Below are 14,683 nucleotides of genomic sequence, written 5' to 3'. Positions count from 1 at the left end.
GGGGAGTTTTTCCTTATCCGCTGCGAGGGTCATAAGGACAGAGGGATGTCGTATGCTGTAAAGCCCTGTGAGGCAAATTGTGATTTGTGATATTGGGCTTTATAAATAAAATTGATTGAATTGATTGATTGATCTCTCCCGAGTCAATGCCAAGCTAGTTTCAGGACGGGAATGTCCACTGTACTGGCATCTGGCAAATTACGTTAGCTAACGCTAACTTTGGTTAACTTTAAACATCCCCGTAATGTTCACTGCGTTTCTTGATTCTCCCAAACCACACGTATTATGTAAATGACCTTATGTGCATAATCTAGTCCTTCCTTTCAACAATTATTAGCTAGCTAGCTTGGTGTTTGGGTGAGCTAACAGTAATGCACTAACATTACTAAAAACGTTTTGACAAGTTAACTTTACTGATCTTCAACTTCGACCGAAGTTAATATTACTGTTTTTATTTTCTGATCCTAAGATTGTTAATGTACCTTAAACGTTAACTTGCTGTTATCACAACTTATTAAATTCATATTAAATTACTGCAAATCGTGTCCACCACAAATTCTTTGTCCGTGTTTCCAAATCTCTCTTGATGGGACAATGGATGAGCGGGAAAATGAATGAACCAGCAGTTGGGTCAAAATAACCCAACCAGCTGTTCAATATAAGCAACCCAACAGTGTGTTTACAGTACAACCCAACAGCGTGTTTACAGTACCAAAACAACCCAGAATTATGACCCAGCCTAATCAACCCAGAAATGTGTCTACAGAAACAACCCAAGGTATACCTTGTATTCTATTGTATTGTTTATTGATGTAAAGCACTCTGTGCATTCGTGCTGTGAAGGGTGCTATATAAAGAAATTTTTACTTACTTGTATTTGTTGTTATAGCGAGGGTGCAAGTTGTGGAGCAGAGGAAGCACAACCTTGTAGTTTTTAGTATTTTTGGCCTCAGATTGTCTGAAGAGTAAAACAGCTGTTTGCTTACCTCAGGGTTGTACAATGTACCGTGACTTCCAGCGTCAGACACTGACAAAGAAAAGCGTCAGCATAATATGCAGCCAGTCGCATCAGGGGAAAACACAGCTGGACGACAACATAAATTAAGAGGGCAAAAGTCCAAGCAAGGCGGGTGGGGTGGTGGATGAGTCCAACAACGAAACCCTGTTCTTTTTTCCTAAACCCAACCATGTGCTTTTGTTGCTTAAAACCAACCACACGTGTGTTGGCAAAACGTAACCACGTGTTTGTTGTTGAAGGAAGAAAATGTCACAGTGTTGCACCGACATAGTTAATTTATTTTGAAAGAGACTGTATGCAAACAGTACATTTCCTGTGAAAACGGAAGTGTATTTTGAAAATAGACAATGCATGTAACAGGCTGAGAGATGAGATAAGTTGAGATGCCATCCACCCAGGGTACCTTGCATGTCATATCTGGACGTGGAAAGTCCATGACCAAACGTAGATATGTGACAAGGTTGGAGTGAGAATGTGTTGACCAAAATACTAAACGACTAAATAACTACAGTTACAATAATTGCCCTGTGAGGCAAATTGTGATTTGTGATATTGGGCTTTATAGATAAAATTGAATGGTTGGTTGATTGATTGAATTTCAAATAAAGTAGCCACTGCTATATAATAAAGTTAAAGCACTACTATAAATAATTCAGTTAAAGCACTACTATAATTAATTAAACTTCTCTTATTATTAAGGTAAAGTATTGTTATAATGAAATAAATCAAAGCTGAACCACTGCCACTTTTATTCTGAAGCCCTGGCTCATCTTGAGATGGAGGTGTTGATGTTTTGTTTTGTTTGTTTTTAACTTTAAGCTTCTAGTTGTAATGTTTCTGTAGTCTATCCATGAACCAGACAAACAAGCTGCAACAGCAATGTGGTTTATTAACAAAGACCCCCACAGGCACAGTTATGTTGTTGACTGACTGACTGACTAACTGACTGACTGCCTAACATAAAGACTGATGTATTGACCAGCTATCCTGTAGCATAGTTTTTTTGTTTTGTTTTGTTTTGTTTTGTTTTTTTCCCTTGTTGTTTGACCAAGAAGCAGTGAAGAAAATGTGGGGTAATACTTTATATTAAGGTACACTAATAAGCGCTAATTAATGCTTAATAAGCACAAATTAACAGTTAATAAGCACTTATAAGATGGTATAAGATGCTTATTAACATTAATAAGACTAGACTAAGTGTTTATTACAGCATAACTGAATACTTAATAAACTATTAATATGCACTTATTAACAGCTCATAATGCATCTTTGCAGCTACTGGATCTAAAGTGGGAACAGTGTCTTGTTGACATTCATAAACTCTTTATTATGCACTCACTGAATTTAATAATTCTGTTAACCCTATGGGCCTGACACATAGTGCATCCAAATTCACACCCGTTCTTCTCTGTGGATTTTCTCCACGACCGTGCATCATAGCGAGAAGCCACACATATCACGTGAAACAGCAGAACTGTAGCTTTCCGACAATGCCAAGCACTTGTCGGTAATCCAATGTTTTCACAGCGAAAAAAATTGATAAAGTTACAATACACATGTATAATGACTCTATCATTTCTGGTGATATACTTAGCACTTTGGATGATAATTACGCTTTCAACGCTGAAGAACTTTTAAGCAATTTTAATTCTACATGCGCGGATATCCTTGATTCTGTTGCACCTTTTAAAATAAGGCGCGCAAAAGCACTCTCAGAACCGTGGCTAAATGACTCCACGCGCGCTCTCAGGCGCTCCTGTCGGCGTGCTGAGAGAAAGTGGAAAAAAGATAAGCTCCATGTCTCTAAAGAAGCTCTTCGTGAAAGCCTGTCTGTCTACCAGAGTGCTGTTAAGGCTGCTAAAATGGAATATTTTTCCAATCTTGTCTCTTGTAATAGTCACAAGCCCCAGGTTCTTTTTAACATTTTCAACTCCCTTGTAAATCCTTGTGACAACTCTCCAGTAGTACCCTCGCTCACCCTCTGTGAGAGTTTTCTCAAATTTTTTATTGAAAAAATCTCTGCTCTTAGGCCATCTGCCGTCTCTTCTGCAGACCCTAGCTCTGATCTCACTGTTCCTCCTTTACATGCTGTTTTTGAACAGTCTGAGCCTGTATCCCTCCCCTCACTGGCCAATGTAGTTAAGCATCTGCGACCTACGAACTGTCCCTCAGACAGCATTCCCTCTCGTCTTCTTAAAGAGGTATTCAGTACAGTGGGTTCTGTTATTCTTTTATTTATTAATTCCTGCCTTAGCACTGGATGTGTTCCAGCTGCTCTCAAACATGCCTTTGTGCAGCCTCTTATCAAAAAGAAAAATCTGGACCCCTCTGTGCTATGTAACTTCAGGCCAATCTCTAAACTGCCATTTTTGTCCAGAATTTTTAGAGAAAGTGGTCTTTATTCAGATCCAATCATTCTTGGTGGCCAATGATATCTATGAGAAGTTTCAGTCTGGCTTTAAACCATGCCATAGCACTGACACAGCACTGCTGAGAGTTTTTAATGATCAAATGGTAACTTTGATTCAGGAAACCCTGCTATGCTAGTGCTCCTTGATTTGACAGCTGCTTTTGACACTGTGGATCATGGGATCCTTTTAGCACGACTGTAGCAGTGGGTTGGCATTACAGGCTCTGCTCTCTCATGGTTCCAGTCCTACTTGACTGATCAGAGTTTTTCTGTGCAGCTAGGTGAATTCACCTCATCCTCAGCCCCTCTCACTCTTGGGTCCCCCAAGGCTCCATCCTCGGGCCGTTTTTTTTCTTGCTGTATATGCTACCATTAGGGTCAGTTTTCAAGAATTATAATCTTTCTTTTCATTGTTATGCCGATGATGTTCAGATCTACCTGCCTTTAACATCAAAATCCAATGACTCTGTACAGACATTGCTTGATTGCCTAAATGATGTTAAATCCTGGATGACCGCAAACTTTTTGAATCTAAATGAAAACAAGACTGAAATCATAATGTTTGGATGTGGTCCAGCAGACTTTCCTGCTGGTTTTCTGGGCCCCCTTAGACCAAACATCCGGTCATCAGTGAAAAATCTTGGTGTAATATTGATGACAGGCTGAAATTTGATCGCCAGGTTAGTTCGGTTGTGAAAGCTGAAATTTGATCGCCAGGTTAGTTCGGTTGTGAAAAACAGCTTTTTCCATTTGAGGATTTTATCGAAAGTAAAAGGGTACCTGCCGCGTAAAGATCTTGAGACTGTAATCCATGCCTTTATTAACACACGACTGGATTACTGCAACTCACTGTACTTTGGCCTGGACCACTCACTCTTGCACCGCCTGCAGCTGGTACAAAATGCAGCTGACCGTCTCCTCACTGGCAAACGCAAGCATGACCACATATCCCCTGTCCTAGTTTCGCTGCACTGGCTCCCGGTTGCTTTTAGAATAGATTTTAAAATTTTATTGTTTGTTTTTAAAGCTCTCAATGGCCTAGCCCTCCAGTACTTGACTGAGCTCCTCCGTATCCACACCCCTGCCAGAACATTGAGATCTACTGATCACCCCCAAAATGAGGCTAAAAACCAAAGGTGACCGAGCCTTTGTGGCGGCGGCCCCTAGGCTCTGGAATAACCTGCCCTGGCACATCCGCTCTGCGGGATCAATTGAGGTTTTTAAATCCTCCCGAAAGACACACCTCTTCTCCCTGGCTTTTAATCGAGTTTAAATGGACTTCTGGCAAAATTTTAATTTAATTTTAATTTATTTTATTAAATTTTATTTTATTATATTTTATAGCACTGTGTTTATGTATTTTAGTATTTATTTTATTTATTGTAATTCCTGCATTGTATGGGTCACTTTTATCATCTGTGCTGCTTTTAATCTGTACAGCACTTTGGTCAACCCCAGTTGTTTTAAATGTGCTCTATAAATAAAGTTTGAGTTGAGTTGAGTTGAGACAATAAAATGATGTATAACAGAGCTTTCGTACAGCTTTGCACACACGACTGTTGGATGGATTACTCGCACAGAAATGCCACGCATATCACATGAAAGTGCAGGACCAGAGCTTTCCAGTGATACCACACACATCATTGTGCTGTCATCCCATCGCGCTATAAATCCAGATCAATTGTCTACAAAATAAAAACCTGACAAATTTCTTTACAATCCATATACAGATCTTGTTATCAGTCACTTCATATAGTGAAGAGTATCGTATCTTACCACGTCTTAGGCTTGCGTGTGTTTGTCCCTGTCTATCCACATTTGCAGTCCAGCTTTCAAGATGCAAATATCTCTATATTGTCCAGTTAACATTCCATCAAACTTTGTATGACAAGACAAGTGCACTTCACCTTTGCGCACCCAGACAACTGCAGCCTAATTATGCATGCTGACAGGGCTGTAGTCACCATATACATTGAGGGGGACACGTGCCCCCCCACCAATGCCCAAAATGTCCCCCCAATATATAACTGAAACTGAAAAACAAATATTATCTTGGAGGACATCATTGCACTTGGTTGACTATTTTTCTATTATCTTAGATGTAAATATTGCATGTTTCTTTCAGATAAAACACATTTTTGACTTGTGAATGAGTCAATGGAATTTCTTGCAATAATGAAAACATACTGGCAATCATGTCCACCTGACAGAAAGTCCCACCATCATGGTTCTTATATTGCCAGATTCCGGAGAGTCTCCCCTCTTCATTTATGGCAGAATATGACAACTTCCAACTTGCTATGGTGAGATATATGTAAAAATGTAAGAATTTAGGCACACACATTTGTTTTTTTCATTGATATAAAAATTAATATAAAATACAGGCACATAGAAGGACATGAAATGATGGCAAATCTGGTTAGCCCAGATTGTCCTGAAAAAAAACAAACAAGATAGAGCATGTGTATGTAGCCTTTATAATGACTGTGATATGAGCTTAAAAGTAAAGGCAGTAAAAATACCCCAAAAAGGCCTAGGGCCCATAGGGTTAATTATGCACCTATTGCAACACCCAGATATCAATCATTATTTCAACATTAAAGAATTCTGATGCGTTCTTTTCACTCTAGTATGTTATTAGAACATGAGTTATTTGAACTTAAACATGAGTTAGCTGCTTTATACACTCGTGATGAGAATTCAGCCTACCAGTGGTGGTGAAAACACAACATAAAGACATATTTCCTTTTCATATTGATTTTTAATGCAACCACTATTGTCAAAAACAGGAAAAAAGAATTGGAAACCCAAATGACAGATCTGAGTTCATTTGGCTTTTTCAAAAGTTGGCCAGGTCAGTGATGTCTTCAGTCCAGTTGGTTAGGTCAAACATGGTGGTAGCGGCCTTCAAAACACCCATATCAAGGTTGCCAAACTGCGTGGTGAGGTTGTCACAGGGTCCGTGTATCATTCGTTCATTCCATTTTCAATTTAAAATCAAAAAACGAAAAAACGGTTTGTTTTTTCATTATTCGTTTAATAATCAAATTCAAAATACAAAAAACGGTTCGTTTTTCCTATTTTTGATTTTATGCTCACATCAAAAATAGCAAATCGAAAAATGGGCCACGATTGAAATTTGATTTTGATTTTTCATTTGATCCAACTTGCATGACCCGGAACTATTTTCTACGGAAGCGCATTGCATTCACTGGATAAAAAAAACCATTAGACACGAGATAAGGATCCCGGTATTACGAGATAAGATCTCGTAATTATGAGAACAGGAAAGGTGCCACATTGGCCACTGCTTCGCTCAGAACCACATACTGCACATCCACGAAGGGGGGTCAGAACTACTGTAACCAGCTGCCACTCGGGTGGTGCCATCTTCACTATATCCCATATCTGTATTATAATGTGTATATATTGTAAATTACGACGGAGTATTAGGGTACGACGGAGTATTTACACTAAGCAAGGAGATGTTAAAACAGTGCGCCCCATATATATTTTGATCTATTTCATACTTAAGATTTATATTGTTTGGCATTAATTGGTGACAGAAAAGAACGAATTTCATCCTGCAGGGAAACGCGTGTCCTTACTGTGCATATTGAATCTTGAATCTATGTTTTATGAAGACTCTGTGTGCGCTCAGCACTGTGGCACAAGTTACGCACCGAAATCTGGCGGAAGAAAAATAGTAATAAGACGAAAAATAAGTATGTGTGTGACTTACGTGCTGATGAAGTGGTGGGTGATCCATTTGCCCGACATCGATTGATTTAGTTTCAGCACGGCTGTAGTGGCCAGCTCCTGTTAAGATATAAACAGAATGAAAGCGGACAAGGTAATTACAGAACTTGTCTTGAGAAATTGAATTTCAAATTGAATCAGAGATTAAATGTATTTTCAATAGAGCCAACTTTTTAAATTAGGCTATTGCTTTCTTTTCACTTTCTACATCCATTTAAGATTTTACTTGAGATCGCTCTTTAAGAAACTCTTAACAGGAGCTGGCCACTACCGCGGTGCTGAAACTAAATCAATCGATGTCAGGCACATCTGGCATAGTTACTTGTGGTCTCTAATTGCAGCATGTAAATTTTGAGCATTTTTGCTCAAGGACTTTTTGAGTTGTTCACAAAAATATTTGAATCGGTTAGTATAGCGCCACCTACGGACAAATCGTGGGCATTCTTTTTGGTATATTTACTCATGGTTTCTAGTTGCAGCATGAGAAATTTTGAGCATTTTTGGTCAAGGACTTTTTGAGTTATTTACGAAAAGCTTTGTGGAGCGACCGACCAACCGACCAACCAACTGACCGACAGAGTGACCTATAGAACTGCGGGTCGCTGCTAAAAAGAAAAAGAAAAAAGTATTTTCTGTATTTGAAAATACAAAATACATGTTTTTTATTTTGATACATTTTCTGGCACCAGTATTTTGTATTTTATTTTGATACATTTATTTGAGGGGTATTTTGTATTTTGTATCAAAATGCATTTTTGATGTATTTTTGCGATTGTATCTCTGCTGGTATCACATGACATAGTCAGTGCATACTCTACAACACAATGTGTAGGAGTTTATAAAAGATTACTTCTCCATCTTATGGCAGCTTTCTTCTAAAGCACAAAGTACAGCACATCACTGACAACAAAATGATGCTGTGCAAGAAGAATCATTTTCACACATTTACTGTGTTTGTGTGTGTGTGTGTGTAGCATACAACATGAGACGTGTGCTGGTAGCTTTGATAACACACACAGTACATCTTGGTTCAGACATGCTGTGCTGTGGATCCTCATTGCAGTGATTGATGTGATGATCTAAAGTGGAGCTGAATGGCTTCTTTTGATTTTTAGACACCTGGGGGGTATTCCATCAATGTAGCTAAGAATATCTAGACTAAGGTGTAATCTTGAAGTTTGACTAAACGCCAACTCCCAATCTAGCTCCAACCTGCTCCATCAAGTGAAATCAGCTGGCTCCAATTCAAGCCTCATCTGTTAAGCCTCAACTCGTGCACGCGTCCAGGGGAAATAAAAAGCCCACACTAGTCGAGTGCCGAAAATGTTGCAAAATGTCAAAAAGCAAAGGAAAGGAGCGAGCTGAGGCTTTTTCTACGGCGGAGCAAACGCTCCTTATGGAAGTGTATGAGGACTATAAGGACATAGTTAAGAAAAAGGCAATACTGCAGCAATTAATAAAGGAAAGCAGGTGGCGTGACAGTATATTGCCAACAGGCTTAATGTGCAAGTGACAAAGAAAATTCAGCATTTCAGCATACTATCATGTTATATAAATCCCGCATCAAAGGGACAAAATATATGTAGATAAGACCACCTATTAAATCTAACAATTCAAGTATGCCTAATGAAATTCACCAAATGTGTAAATTAATATTAGTGATAGCCTATTTATCACATTTATCTACTGATTCCTATGTACATTTCAGATGACGCATTTAATCAAACTATTTTATGTCAATCATCGCATTTATCACATAATTGATTGTAGATTATGACATTTCCAAAATGATCAGTTTATAGGAAATAATCACATTACATTTATCTATTGATTGTAGAAAATTGCATTTAGCAAATCCATCAGTTCAGTGGAGATGAGGAAAACTATTAAGTGAATGCAGGTGACAGTGAATCAGTTACCTATTTCTCATCATTTGGGAGTCAATTGTAAGCTTTATCCCTTATTATATCAAAATAAGGAAAATCCCCTTAAATGTATGGAATGTGCTATAGGATGAGGAACAGACAAACCACAATGGTGTGTGTCCTATTTTAATGTGGTTGCTTTGTGTCATGGTTAATTCATAAATATAAAAGATAACCATATGTTAATGTGAACAAATCAAGCCCTATGCATGATGTATGGTGACGCTAGCAATAATCAAAATGAATAGAAAATACACCCTTTTTACCTCTCTGCAAACAGTTGCCTTACTTAGCCTCTCAGCATCACCAACACTATACAGGAATGTACCGCTAGCAAAGAACCTCAGTGCAATACAGACTGACTGCACAGTGGTCAGAGACTGGCTGCGGCGTGTGACCTTTATAATGTGTGGTTCCAGCAAATTGCATAGATACACTATGCTTTGCCTGCTGAACCGGTACCTCTCCCATAAACAGGAGTCTGTCTGTATCAATGGGCTGGTCCTGTCCTGGAAGACCCTTGGGGCTGGTGGTAGTTGGAAGGCCCACTGAACAATGTGGGCCTCCTCATCAACAGGATCCTCGATGAAGGGGCATGCCATTATTTCCTTATTTACTCTCTCTTGCTCTGTCTCTGTCTCTCTGGGTGTGTCCTTCTCCTTCTCTGGCCGTTGTCAGCTGACCTTAATTGGCTGTGAATTTGCTAGCCAATTGGAAACACAGTGGGGTGGGGATCGGAGGGCAATCACATATTCATGTACAATCTTTTTTTTAATGATTCAGTTTCATTTTATTATAGTTTTGTTTTTATTAAATTGATTTTGGCTTTACTGTTGTGTTTTTTTTTATTATCTTATTTTTATTACATTTTAATTTGTTTTTTAATCGTTATTTTTTTTATTAATTATGTTACATAATTTAGGATCTACATATTATTTTATCATTACATGACAGCTGTGAGTGTGTAAAAGCACTGGCAGAAATGTCTTTTAGGTGTCTGTTCTTGTCTATTGAACATCTTTTGCTCATAGAGGGAGCTAATCCTCACCTTAATCCTGCTACAGACCAGGATTGCCCGGCAGCATAAGTTACTATAGTTACTAGGCTGGGATTCAGGTTAACCACTTTGAGTTGTGGCTCAGTTTGATGGAATGGAAACCAGAGTTTAGCTCAATGTATCAGGCTTAGCCAGAACCATGGTTTCCATGGTTACTGATGTGAGGCTAATCTTAGCCACTTTGATGGAACAGAACGCTGGCTCACATTAGCCAGACTTGGCCATTTAAGCCTGGATTTGCCTTTAGCCTGCTTGATGGAATACGCCCCTGTTGTGCATCCATTGTGTATATATTGTGTACTATCACTTAATTCTGAGTAGTTTTCTCTGTTCTTTCATTCTATATCCTTTTACTGACCTCTCATGTCATTATTCTTTCTTTTATCCCTTCTGTTCTAATCACCTTTATGTTTTCCTTCTCACCTGTCTCCCCTCTCTTTCAACACATGGATTGGTCTAGGTGTGCTGTACACTTGTCAGAACACCTAAGCAGTGTTCTTTATAAAATTCCGTCCATAATTTAAATGTGAATGGCAGAGCATCCATCACTGATTGCTTGTCATTCACAGACAATTAAATGTTACACTTACAGCATTTATTGTCTGTGACTACCCCCCCGCCCGTATTCATCTGTCTGTAACTCAACCTTTCTGTTTGTCCTGTTTAATAAAGGGAAGTCCGATTTCACAGTTCTCATCTTTCTTCATTGGTAAATGGTAAATGGACTTGCACTTGTATAGCGCCTTTCTAGTCATCTGACCACTCAAAGCGCTTTTTACCCTACGATTCACATTCAGCCATTCAAACACACATTCGCACACTGGTGGTGAGTTTGTTTGTTTTGTGTTTACAAAAAATAGAAATTGCCTCCAAATGTTAATCCAATCATGGTTCTCGGGCACAAGCAAGGGCATGGAAAGGTGGGTGTTGTGGGTGCTGCAGCACACCCTATTGACACGCAATGGAACAGCACAGTCTGTAAATAGAAATTTGAGGTCTAATCACTTTAGGTAACTTAATTCATTCTGTTTAATTAATACCAGTCATTTCTGCCATCACTAAGGTTAACTGTTACTGTCTGCCACATAGCACCACTTTGCGAATCTAACTGTAGCCTGAAGTGCTGCAGAGCCTTGGAGCTGAGTGTGTGTTGTGACAAAATGGCTGCCTAAGTCTTTGCCTACAGAAGAAAAAACAACAAAGACAACCAAATCAAAGATGGCAACTGAGAGAGGGGGACGTTCTGCCTCACCATGTGGCTGGTCAGAGCAAAAGAAATGCGTACAGCGGAAACTCTGAGTTTCCTTTCTGAGTGTAGTTATGTTTGAAAGCCAAATCAGAGTATATGTTTGTGATCTGTGTAGGATAAAAGAGCTGGGTTAGTACGAAGGATGTTAGGTTGCATGCAAGACCCTGGGTCTGTGTGTCGCATGAGCTTTAACCTTGCTTTGGCAAAGCCAACTACCCAATTACCCATCTACAAAATAATCACAACAATAAAACTCAGAAAACACAGTTCAACTTAATCAATGATGTATACATTGACAAATGTTACACAGTTCTGTGCTGAGCTATAACCAATAGTACTAAAGCTTTGCCTAATTGTCACGTTACCAGTCTATAAATGGAGGAGGGGAGCACTGCTGCTTTAAGCCCCATTTCCACCGAACACTTTCGGTATGGCACCTTCGGAACCAAAAGTAACCCTTCAGACATGATACCTAGACCCTAGCATTTCCACCACAATCAATACTCATAAATGTGGGTGGAGTTGTTGTCATCAGTGCTCCGTCCTGCACTCACTGTATTTTCTCATTACCTGTGACACAGAGGGAAGTCTGCGCCTCATTTATCATCCACAAAATGAGGTTGCACACCGACATCTTCAGAACAAAATAAAACAGGCTGCAGTGAGAGTCTCTCTCAGCAGATATGTGCATTTACTCCTTTGAAAGCAAGCTCAGGGGTTTAGTGTTGCCAGAGCTCACAGGAACAACGCTCCTCAACTTTTTTTTTTTTTCTGGAAGGAAGGATTGGGATATATGCTGTCCCGGTCAAAATTTCTATGTATAAACACTTAAAGATTCACTCATTATGGAAAGTTTATGTCATATAAAAACTAATGGAAAGGTCAAAGTTGTCACATTGAAATTTAAGGTGTGCTGATGGATTCACGTTGTCAACTCACGCATTGAGTAACATTACAAGTTAACTTTCCACCTTTAAAGTCGCCAGCAGTTGGCCCAGTGAATTAAGTTATTTTTTTCTGTGACTACAGCTGCTGCAAGAGGCAGCAAAACATCCTTTCATTTTATAGTTACAGTCTACCAATAAAAATCTCCAGGGTATGAACAGTGGTTACGTGAGCTTCAAAACCGGCCACAACTCAGCCCTGAGCATAACCGTCCACTGCTGACCAATCAACAGACTGCAGTGTTCACAGTTCCACCTTTTAGTACCGTATCTGTGTGCTAGGTACCCCAACAGAGGGGTGACCTAAAAGAGGTCAGTATGGAATGGTTTCATTGGTACCACCCACAACTTTTCACAGTGGAAATGGAAAAAAAGCATACTGAACTGAACTGTACCATACCGTACTGCTTGGTGGAAACAGGGCTTTTGTGGGCTGCTTTATTCACTAGCGATCCTATTGTTGTGAATGAAAAACACTGGGAAACATTGTGGTTAGGTCTGCGCTAACACAACTTTGTTTCTTTTTGTCACATGTGAATCTAGCTTGCAGACTGTCAAAGGTGCTGGTGCTAACTTGTCTAGTCTCATCTGCCACAAAGAGGAGTTCTGGGTTGTTTTTAGGCCGAGCCTTTAATGGCCTTATGATGTTGTGGGACACATGACACAGGTTTGTTGTTGAATTTGTGGCTGTTCTTTGTCCACTGAACAAAAATGAACAAATGAACAAGTCATTTGTGGAGTCCAGTGGTCCAAGTGTGGTTATCAAAGATTATATCTGATATTTTGCAGATCTTTACCCCTGCTTCAGCACAGGTTGACACATCAATCATACCCCATGAAGTTTATCAGACAACATGAAGAGAGGAGAAAAGAATGTTTAAATATTTTCCTTCATCACAACTGATAGGGGAGCTGTGTATTTTTCTGTGACCACCTGGCCATTAGCCCCTATAGACAGTGTTAGTACAGTTACTTTTAAAACATATTCTACTACAGATTACTTAAAACATGCCCTAAAATGTAATTTGTAACATATTCCAGTAGATCACTCAGTAACGTATTCTAAATATTTTGGATTACTTTTGGAATACCTCAGATACTTCTTGCTGAGCTCATTTGTCTTGGTCTGATATTTCCATGCCAAAAGCACACAACAGTGTCCTGGCTGTGCATCTCATCTGCCACTGTCCTGTGTCAGATGTACTGCACACACGTATAAAAATCTGTTAATGGGAAATGTATGCCACGTATGAATTGCAAACTGTGTCCTAACAGTGAGCAAGCATACAAATATACAAATATGCACTTCTGTTAAATCATGTAGACAAACCATGTTAGCTACATATCAGCTGTGAGCTTGACTGGTAATGTAACCAGTTAAAAGAGGGGCGAGTGCATGCTATATTTTTTACGTTTGTACTTTTTAAACAGAAACCATATTTTATATTGTGATATTTAATGGAAATGACATAAAATATAGCCAACAGCAAGCTCCTACCAGCCAGTTTTTGTAGTTAAATGAGGTGTTGTGTAGATAATTTTTAAATTTATCTTCATGAATTAGCTTATCTTCAGCCTATTTGGAGGTTTCCAAGCAAGTGACAGGAATAAATAGAAACAGGGTGTTCGACAAAACTGATGCCTGCTTGTGTTGCATTTAGTTTGGATATTCTGTCCCTGATACTTGTGCCGTCTATGCACCACTGACAGATAGCTAACAGACAGGATTCAGAGAAAGTCCAACACAGTAGTAGAGTTAAGGTGTTTTACTGAGTAATTTTTCTCTTCTTTCCATTCTTTTTGTAAAACTGAAATAGACACAAGTTAAAAGGATTTGGTTACAAACAATTCTCGAAGATATAACACAAATGAATTGACATTCCTTATGTACACATGCTATGACAAGAAGCTACATTTAGCTTAGCTTCGTCGAGCACCGCAGCATCTCCATGGACTATCACATCCAGACGGTCCCGGTGTTTCTTCCGCAGGCTCCGCTTCACTCAGCTGCCCGATATACCCGCTGCTTCTTCCCACATTAACCTGAATAACAAACCAGGGCTCAGTGCTCTGGCTGGATCCAAACGGAGAGCGGAGGCTAACTGGCTGTGTTGGCAGCTGAGTGAAGTGGAGCATGAGGAGGAAGCACCGGTTAGCCCCACTTTCACTGCAGGCAGATTCACTCGCCACAGGGGTGAGGAAATAAAACCTAAACAGCCAACTTAGTTTGGCTTAGTTTAGAAGTTAGCGATGTCTTTCACTCACTCTCGGTCTCTGCTGTGTTTAGCTATTTCCCTGCTTTCCTGTTAGCGTTAGCACTA

General features: G+C 39.4%; 1 protein-coding gene across 1 annotated transcript in view; it reads left to right on the top strand.

Annotated features, from left to right (window-relative positions):
* The window catches only part of LOC126408049 (cytosolic carboxypeptidase 4), a 663,851-nt gene that overhangs the window by 625,517 nt on the left and 23,651 nt on the right, over nucleotides 1–14,683 (top strand). The gene's annotated exons all lie outside the window — the stretch shown is intronic.

This window comes from Epinephelus moara, chromosome 20 (assembly GCF_006386435.1).
Source record: "Epinephelus moara isolate mb chromosome 20, YSFRI_EMoa_1.0, whole genome shotgun sequence".
NCBI classification, from domain to species: Eukaryota; Metazoa; Chordata; class Actinopteri; order Perciformes; family Serranidae; genus Epinephelus; species Epinephelus moara.
Note: the sequence above shows the minus strand (reverse complement) of the source record. Positions and strands in the feature narration are given on the sequence as shown.